We start from the raw sequence: 6,561 nt of genomic DNA on the forward strand, positions 1-6,561 counted from the left end.
CATATCGTAGAATTTGAACAGTTTTGATTGCATAATCAATCGCATATTTGAAATATACTTTTTAATACCTTTTATCGGGAAAGGATAGTGTCCCATTTCAATTCTATTTAATGTGATCAAAATGTCACCTAAAATGTGTGCAAATTTTAATAATGATTTGGACGATTAACATTGAAGTCAACTTAATAGTGTATAATACCGTGAGGCAAACGCGAACATTGGAGGCAATTTAATTCTCTCCAGCGAGTGAATATTGGGAACAAAGCAATGCCATTGAATTGCATCAGTTGACCTCGAAAGTTGGAGTCATTTGAATGCTATCTGCCGACTCTAATTTTTGAGCAAATAAATAGTAATTATTTGCGCACACAAAATTCGGCAAATGAAGTAAATTGAATTGCTTTTTTGGAAGTATTATGTTCATAAAACCAGTGCTGAATCGTATCAAAATTTGATGACAATTTAATACGTTCTGATGAGTGAAACGTTGGCGGTTACAATTCGAACTGTATATATTCTACTTAAAAATCATGTTTTTTGCAGATTTTTAAAAATAATTGATAGAATCATAATAAAATAATAATTAAATAAAAATAAATACATTTTTCACATAAAAAGATATAGTTTGTGCACAGTGGTAAAATGTGTTCGAAAGATGGTCGTGCGTGTATCAAAAAGCTAGTTTAAAATTACAAAAGAATTATATTAAATACGCCGAATTAAATGTTTCTTGTTAAATTTCTGACTTAAGAGTAGTTGAAGAATAATGTGTTGATTAATGAAACAGAAGTGAAGTTAAAGTTTGAATTGCATTAGTGAATTGTGAAGAAGTGGAGAAATAATTACGTGTTTATGTTGAAACACCATGAACATTAATAATCTTATAAGAATTAATATACATTTTTTTCCTGAAAATATTCTGAAAATTATTTTTCTTACTAATTATAAGTGTTGAGGGTCACGGATGGTAAGGTTATGTGTGTATACTTACAATTTGACACACTTTAAAATTTTTTTAAAAATGCACAGTTTTTATTGGTAAAGTTATACAGAATACTTTCTGTACTATAACCACTTGGAGTATAGAGTTAATACAATTTTAAAGTTAGGATTGCGAATGAGAATGTAATTTTACCACTCGCAGCATGGGACTATAGCAAAGACGTAGCAGAACTCCATTTTCACCTCTCGAATCTATCACGTTGAGAGTCGGCAATAAAGTGTCCTACTTCGACCTTAGGTAATTTCCTTCACGATTGTAAAAGTATACAATTTTAGAAATATCTATAATTCGTGTAATTGCACATTTTCTTTTTCAATAAAACAAAAATTTGTTGTAAAATTTCAAAATTGTGGAAAAAATCTTATAAAATTTTGTGAAAGTATTCTTAAAAATGGGAAAAAACCTGAAAAACGTATTTAATATTTTTTATACGTACATATTTTATTTAAATTATAAGAAAGTTAACACAAATAATTATATGTGTGTAATGTACAAAAATATTGCTTAAGGAACATTTCATGAATGGAAAAATTAAAAACTTCCCAATAATAGAATTAAAAAATTCTATCTGAAATCGGAAGTCAACATCGCGAACGCGGGAATCCCAGAATCGTCAACCATGCCGGCCGGCTATAACTGCGCGCACAAGTGTTTGCCGAAAAGTTTTTGTGCTGTGCGAATCTCGTGCTCATTTATTCATCACCGTGGGTTTATGATAAAATCGTCGGAAAGAATTACATCGTAAAGGTGAGTTAATTTTAATGATACTTTTTCTACAATTAAAATTTCCATACTTTTCAAGAAATGATACACAGAAAAAATAAAAGGAAAAGTTAGGTTGGAAATACGCGTCATAATTAAATATTTGTTTGTGTCGATATATTTCAATTATATTAAAAGTTAAGCGGGTTTAATTGGTGTATAGCTTATAATTGGAGTGGTACCTCATCATTTTGTTAAATAAAGTTAACGCTTTTAATATTTTTAAAACTAGTTTCAATTTTGAAGATCAAATATTCACTTCAAAAGTTTCATATTTCTTTATTTTGCTGCATAACATTACAAATTTAAAAGTGTACTCTCCCTATACTTTTTATGAAATTATTATCATTTACCAATTTTAATTCAGAAATTTACAATAATTGTATCATGCCACACGTGTATACTATTATTAACATTACATGAATAGAATATTACTATCTTTAATATTTTTAGTAAAATATTGTTTTTCATTTTTTAAATGCTCACTTGTTTGACCGCTTAGTATTTCAATGCATTAAAATACCAATTTTTATATTACAATTTGTTAATTTTTGGTATTTAGAAGTTAACATTATATGTCATTTTATAATGCTGAAAAGAACAAAACTAATCCTGACTGTCTATCATATATTATCTAAACATGGAAGAATAATTTTGAGGCCATGATTTCAGAAATCAGGGTGGTGACTTAGCCGTGAAATGACCAAGAATACAATTTAAAAACTGCAAGTTTACTTCTCTCATTAAAATTAAAGTTCTCATTATTTTAATAAATATATATACTAAATGAGAGAAAGTATTTTGATTATTTCGATTGTAAAAAAATCATCTTCCAATTCGTTGCTCTATTGTGTTATAGGATGTTTAGAATAAGCACCGTGAATGAAAATAAATCTTTGCGCTATGCGACAAATATAAATAATATGTTACTTTTAGCTTTTATGTAACATTATTTTCGACCTTTTTAGTCTTTTTACCCGCCACCCACATAATTGAAATTCATACATTTAAAATATTTTTTCAATGCTATAGAGAATAACAAATAAAATTAATAATAATGGGGGAGTTTACCCTACAGTATACAATCATCCTACAGTAGAAAAACATTAAGATAAAAATAATTATGTATTGCAGAATCATTATCTATACTATATTGTGGTCTACAGTACAATGTAAAAATTTGAAATAACTGTTTGTTAAAAGTTTATAAACACTTAAATTCGAGCTGAGATTAAAAGGCTGAGAATTGAGAAGAAGAAAATAAGTATTATCATCTTGTTTTTTAAATTATGTAAATATAATTTTTATAAGATTCTTGAGAAAATTAAAAAATATTTATGAATAATTCAGATGTGTCAAAACAGAAGATTTTAAAGAGCTTTTTTTTATTTCATAATGTTTCCCAAAATATTAGGAATAATTCAAGTCTTTTAAAAAGATGTTTCGGACATTTAAAAATTTGAAAGAAATCAAGAAATATTTGATAAATTTATGGAAATGTTTCCAACTTTAAATATTGCTAGTAGTTTATTTGGAACGTTTTAAATTCCTAAAAATTATTATGGAGTAGATTGATCTATTTAGAAATTTTAACATACTAAGTTGATTTGCAGAAAATTCATGAATCCACACAACAGATCGTAACTTTCATATACTTCGTTGATTGCGCGGAAAATTCATGAATTCACACAACAGATCGTAAAGAAAAACGAAACCCTTCCCCTTTTAATTGTATGTAATATGTGAACGCTCCCTTAGTTGACCGAGAAAATTAGGTATTTTCACAGCAAGTATCTGCTAACTTCACTTCGATGAAAGCTGAGAGAAAAACAATGGATCAAATACATGGAACAAAACTTTATTTCTATAATATCTTTGTAATTAATAATAATGATTAACATTGTATTATTTCATTAAATAGTTATTAAAAAATAAAAACTATTTTTCAAATACAGTTATATAGAAAAAATTAGTTTTTACGAAGATATTAGCAAAATGGGGCATAAAAGGACCGAATCCCATGCATTTGGTCCCTCGTTTTCCCCTTAGTATTCCCTTAATATTCCCCTTCAGTACATATGAGGCACTACTGTAAAGCTGAAAGACGATAGCAGTGAAGCAATACGTTTATTTTCATCTTCCCTATCCCATTCCAGAATTAATTTGCTTAAAAATATTTTTGCGCCTAAATAAAAATATTTACGTACAATATTTGTCAGTCATCAATGGCAACCATTAGTTTATATGAAAAACATAAAAAAATACATGCAAATTTACCCATCAATTCCAAATTAGTTTGTCTGGATATAAACTGTAATGGAAAACTATCATCATACGAATCATTTAAATTGCACATACTTCGTCAGCATTCTTACGAAAGTGGGAATAGTATTTATTCTTGTACAGTCGAAAATTGTAATTATAAAAGTTCAGTTATTAAATTGTTCGTCAAGCATATAAAGAGTCACATATAGACTGCTCCAACTGGAATAACTTGCCCGTTTGCAAGTTGCGTTGGAAATAGTAAAATTTACTCCAATGCCAATAGCTACACTCTCCATTTTTTTTAACCATTCTATTAAAGAAAATAATGAAAAGGGGGAGGTAGATAGCTTTAACGAAAAGAACGTAAGTGGCACAGAAACGGGTTTCAGTAGTTTATCTGCATCTTCTAATATTGATGGAGTTCACATGGATAAGTTACAATTACTTACTACATCGTGCGATGAAAAGTTTTCTGCGGGTAATTTGGTCGTGGACAAGACAGAATTGCCACCGATAACGAAAAGTGTATTTGATATGTGCTTAACATTGAGTACAAAACATCACGCGACGGAACCTATTATAGAAGAGGCTGTCAGCAAATCTAATGACACTTTCAAAATATGCAGGGAAAATTTTTTGGATTGTTTGCAAAAAATAGCTTTAATGAAGATGTTAAGTCAACTATCATGCAAAACTTCGACGAAAGTTTTTATGAAATCACAAACGCTATTGACGAAAAAAAGGGATTTTTAAGAAATTCGTATAATCGAAAAGTATACTATCAAAAAAATTTTAATTTAATCCTCCCAGTGGAGAAAATTCTTCTGCACGGAAAAAAATGTATCTGCTAAATTTACTGGACTTTCTTTGTTACGGATTTACGTATTTATTACAGTAGAAATAGATAGAAAAAACGGAAGTTTTAAGTCAATTTTACTACCCTACATGTACTGTTGACTATAAAATTTCCGTAGGTATTCTCTGCGTAATTGTGACTATAACTATTGGTAATATTTACAGGTTTTATAGACCAATTATACTGCTATATTGCTAGTACTGATGGTTCGTAAGTGTTACGGAAAAAATCCGTAAACGTTACAGACTCTATGAGTTGTATATACTAACCTTAATGCAGCCCCAGTAGAAAGCCGAAGGACGCGAACGGTGTACAGGACGCGAAACGGCGAGAAGAAAAAAAGTTTTGTTTAGTAAAGTGTTACGAATTTATCTTAGATAAAGGTAAGTTGACAAAATTTTATACGTTTCCTAAAAACAAATCTCGTTTCTCGTGTGCATTTCAGTGTAAATATATCTTAACGAAAATCTAACCTCAAAATGCCAGTCCAGAAGGCATAATCCTCGCCTGCTTGCTCGCACGCGTTATTGAATCTCGATCAGTATATTTATATTTTCAAAGCACTTTTATAAGCCTTTAATGACTTATCTGGCCTTACAGATTCAAGATGGATCAATTGGTATCAAACAAGCTAGAAGAATGGGGACTTTCTAGCTGCCTCGAAGAAACTTTTAAAAGTAAGCATGTATTTGCTATCACGTATCTTATCTTTGTTTCTGATACAGCGATATCCGGACATTCAATTTTGATTGTTTCGAGACAGAAATACTTTTTCTCAACAAAAAAATGTGTTATTTACATTCAGCATTTCTACATCTCGAGAATTAGTTTTTGTGTGTAAAAAATTTTAAAATTTGATTCTTAATCGCTATCGAAAGCCTTATTTCAAAACCTGTGAAATTTCAGACTAAAACTTATTAGACTATAATCTAGGAGCCGGAAAACTTTTTTAGATAAAAGATTTTTCATCGGCATTGAGAAATTCAATACTTTAGAAGTAAGTTTTTTTTTTAAATTTAAATTGAAAATAGTATTTTTCACAATACGCAGTTCTAAGCAGCTCCAATTGCAGGTTAAAGTTACAATGAGATTTTCATTTATTTTCGCAAGTTACAATGAGATTTTCAATTATTTTCGCACCTATTTCCTTGAACCTGGATTACTGTTTGCGATAAAACCTTTTGGCCTTAATTGAGCAACACTTTAGCTCAAAAGGGTACATTTTATATCCTCAACTGGTAATTTGGTTTTCACACAATATTTTTTTCCATAACACTTTTTCGCTTATAAATATTCAAATTTTGTTAGCTGAGTACTCTAAAACTATATTTTTGATGGAAAATTCATCCTTTTTGGTTAAAAATTTAATTGTTTTGATGAAAATGCACAAATTTTGCTAAAACGTATTTTTTTACTGAAAATTCAAATTTTTGTGAAAATTCGTCTTTTTTGGTGGAAAATTCAACTGATTGATTGAAAAATAATATGTTGGTTAAAAGTTGAATAACTTATTTCACATGTTTTTTCTTTTCTTGACTTTGTAAAAATCTTCGCCTTTTTGATTAAAAATGCCAATTTTTTGGTTGCAAATTTAGTCTTTTAATGAAAACTTGACAATTTTAATCAAAACTTATCCTTCTTGGTTGAAAATTCAATTTTTTTGTTGTAAACTATT

At 29.0% G+C, this 6,561-nt stretch overlaps 2 protein-coding genes across 3 annotated transcripts in view; one reads left to right on the forward strand and one right to left on the reverse strand.

Annotated features, from left to right (window-relative positions):
* Positions 1 to 6,561, reverse strand: part of LOC117175909 (cell division cycle protein 20 homolog) — a 135,391-nt gene that overhangs the window by 106,293 nt on the left and 22,537 nt on the right. The window lies entirely within an intron of this gene.
* The window catches only part of LOC117175911, an 8,775-nt gene continuing 7,395 nt past the window's right edge, over positions 5,182 to 6,561 (forward strand). Inside the window, exons 1-2 of the mRNA XM_033365753.1 lie at positions 5,182 to 5,269; positions 5,487 to 5,563. The gene's annotated coding sequence lies outside the window, so the exon portion shown is untranslated. The remainder of the gene's footprint in view (positions 5,270 to 5,486; positions 5,564 to 6,561) is intronic.

This window comes from Belonocnema kinseyi, chromosome 7 (assembly GCF_010883055.1).
Source record: "Belonocnema kinseyi isolate 2016_QV_RU_SX_M_011 chromosome 7, B_treatae_v1, whole genome shotgun sequence".
NCBI classification, from domain to species: domain Eukaryota; kingdom Metazoa; phylum Arthropoda; class Insecta; order Hymenoptera; family Cynipidae; genus Belonocnema; species Belonocnema kinseyi.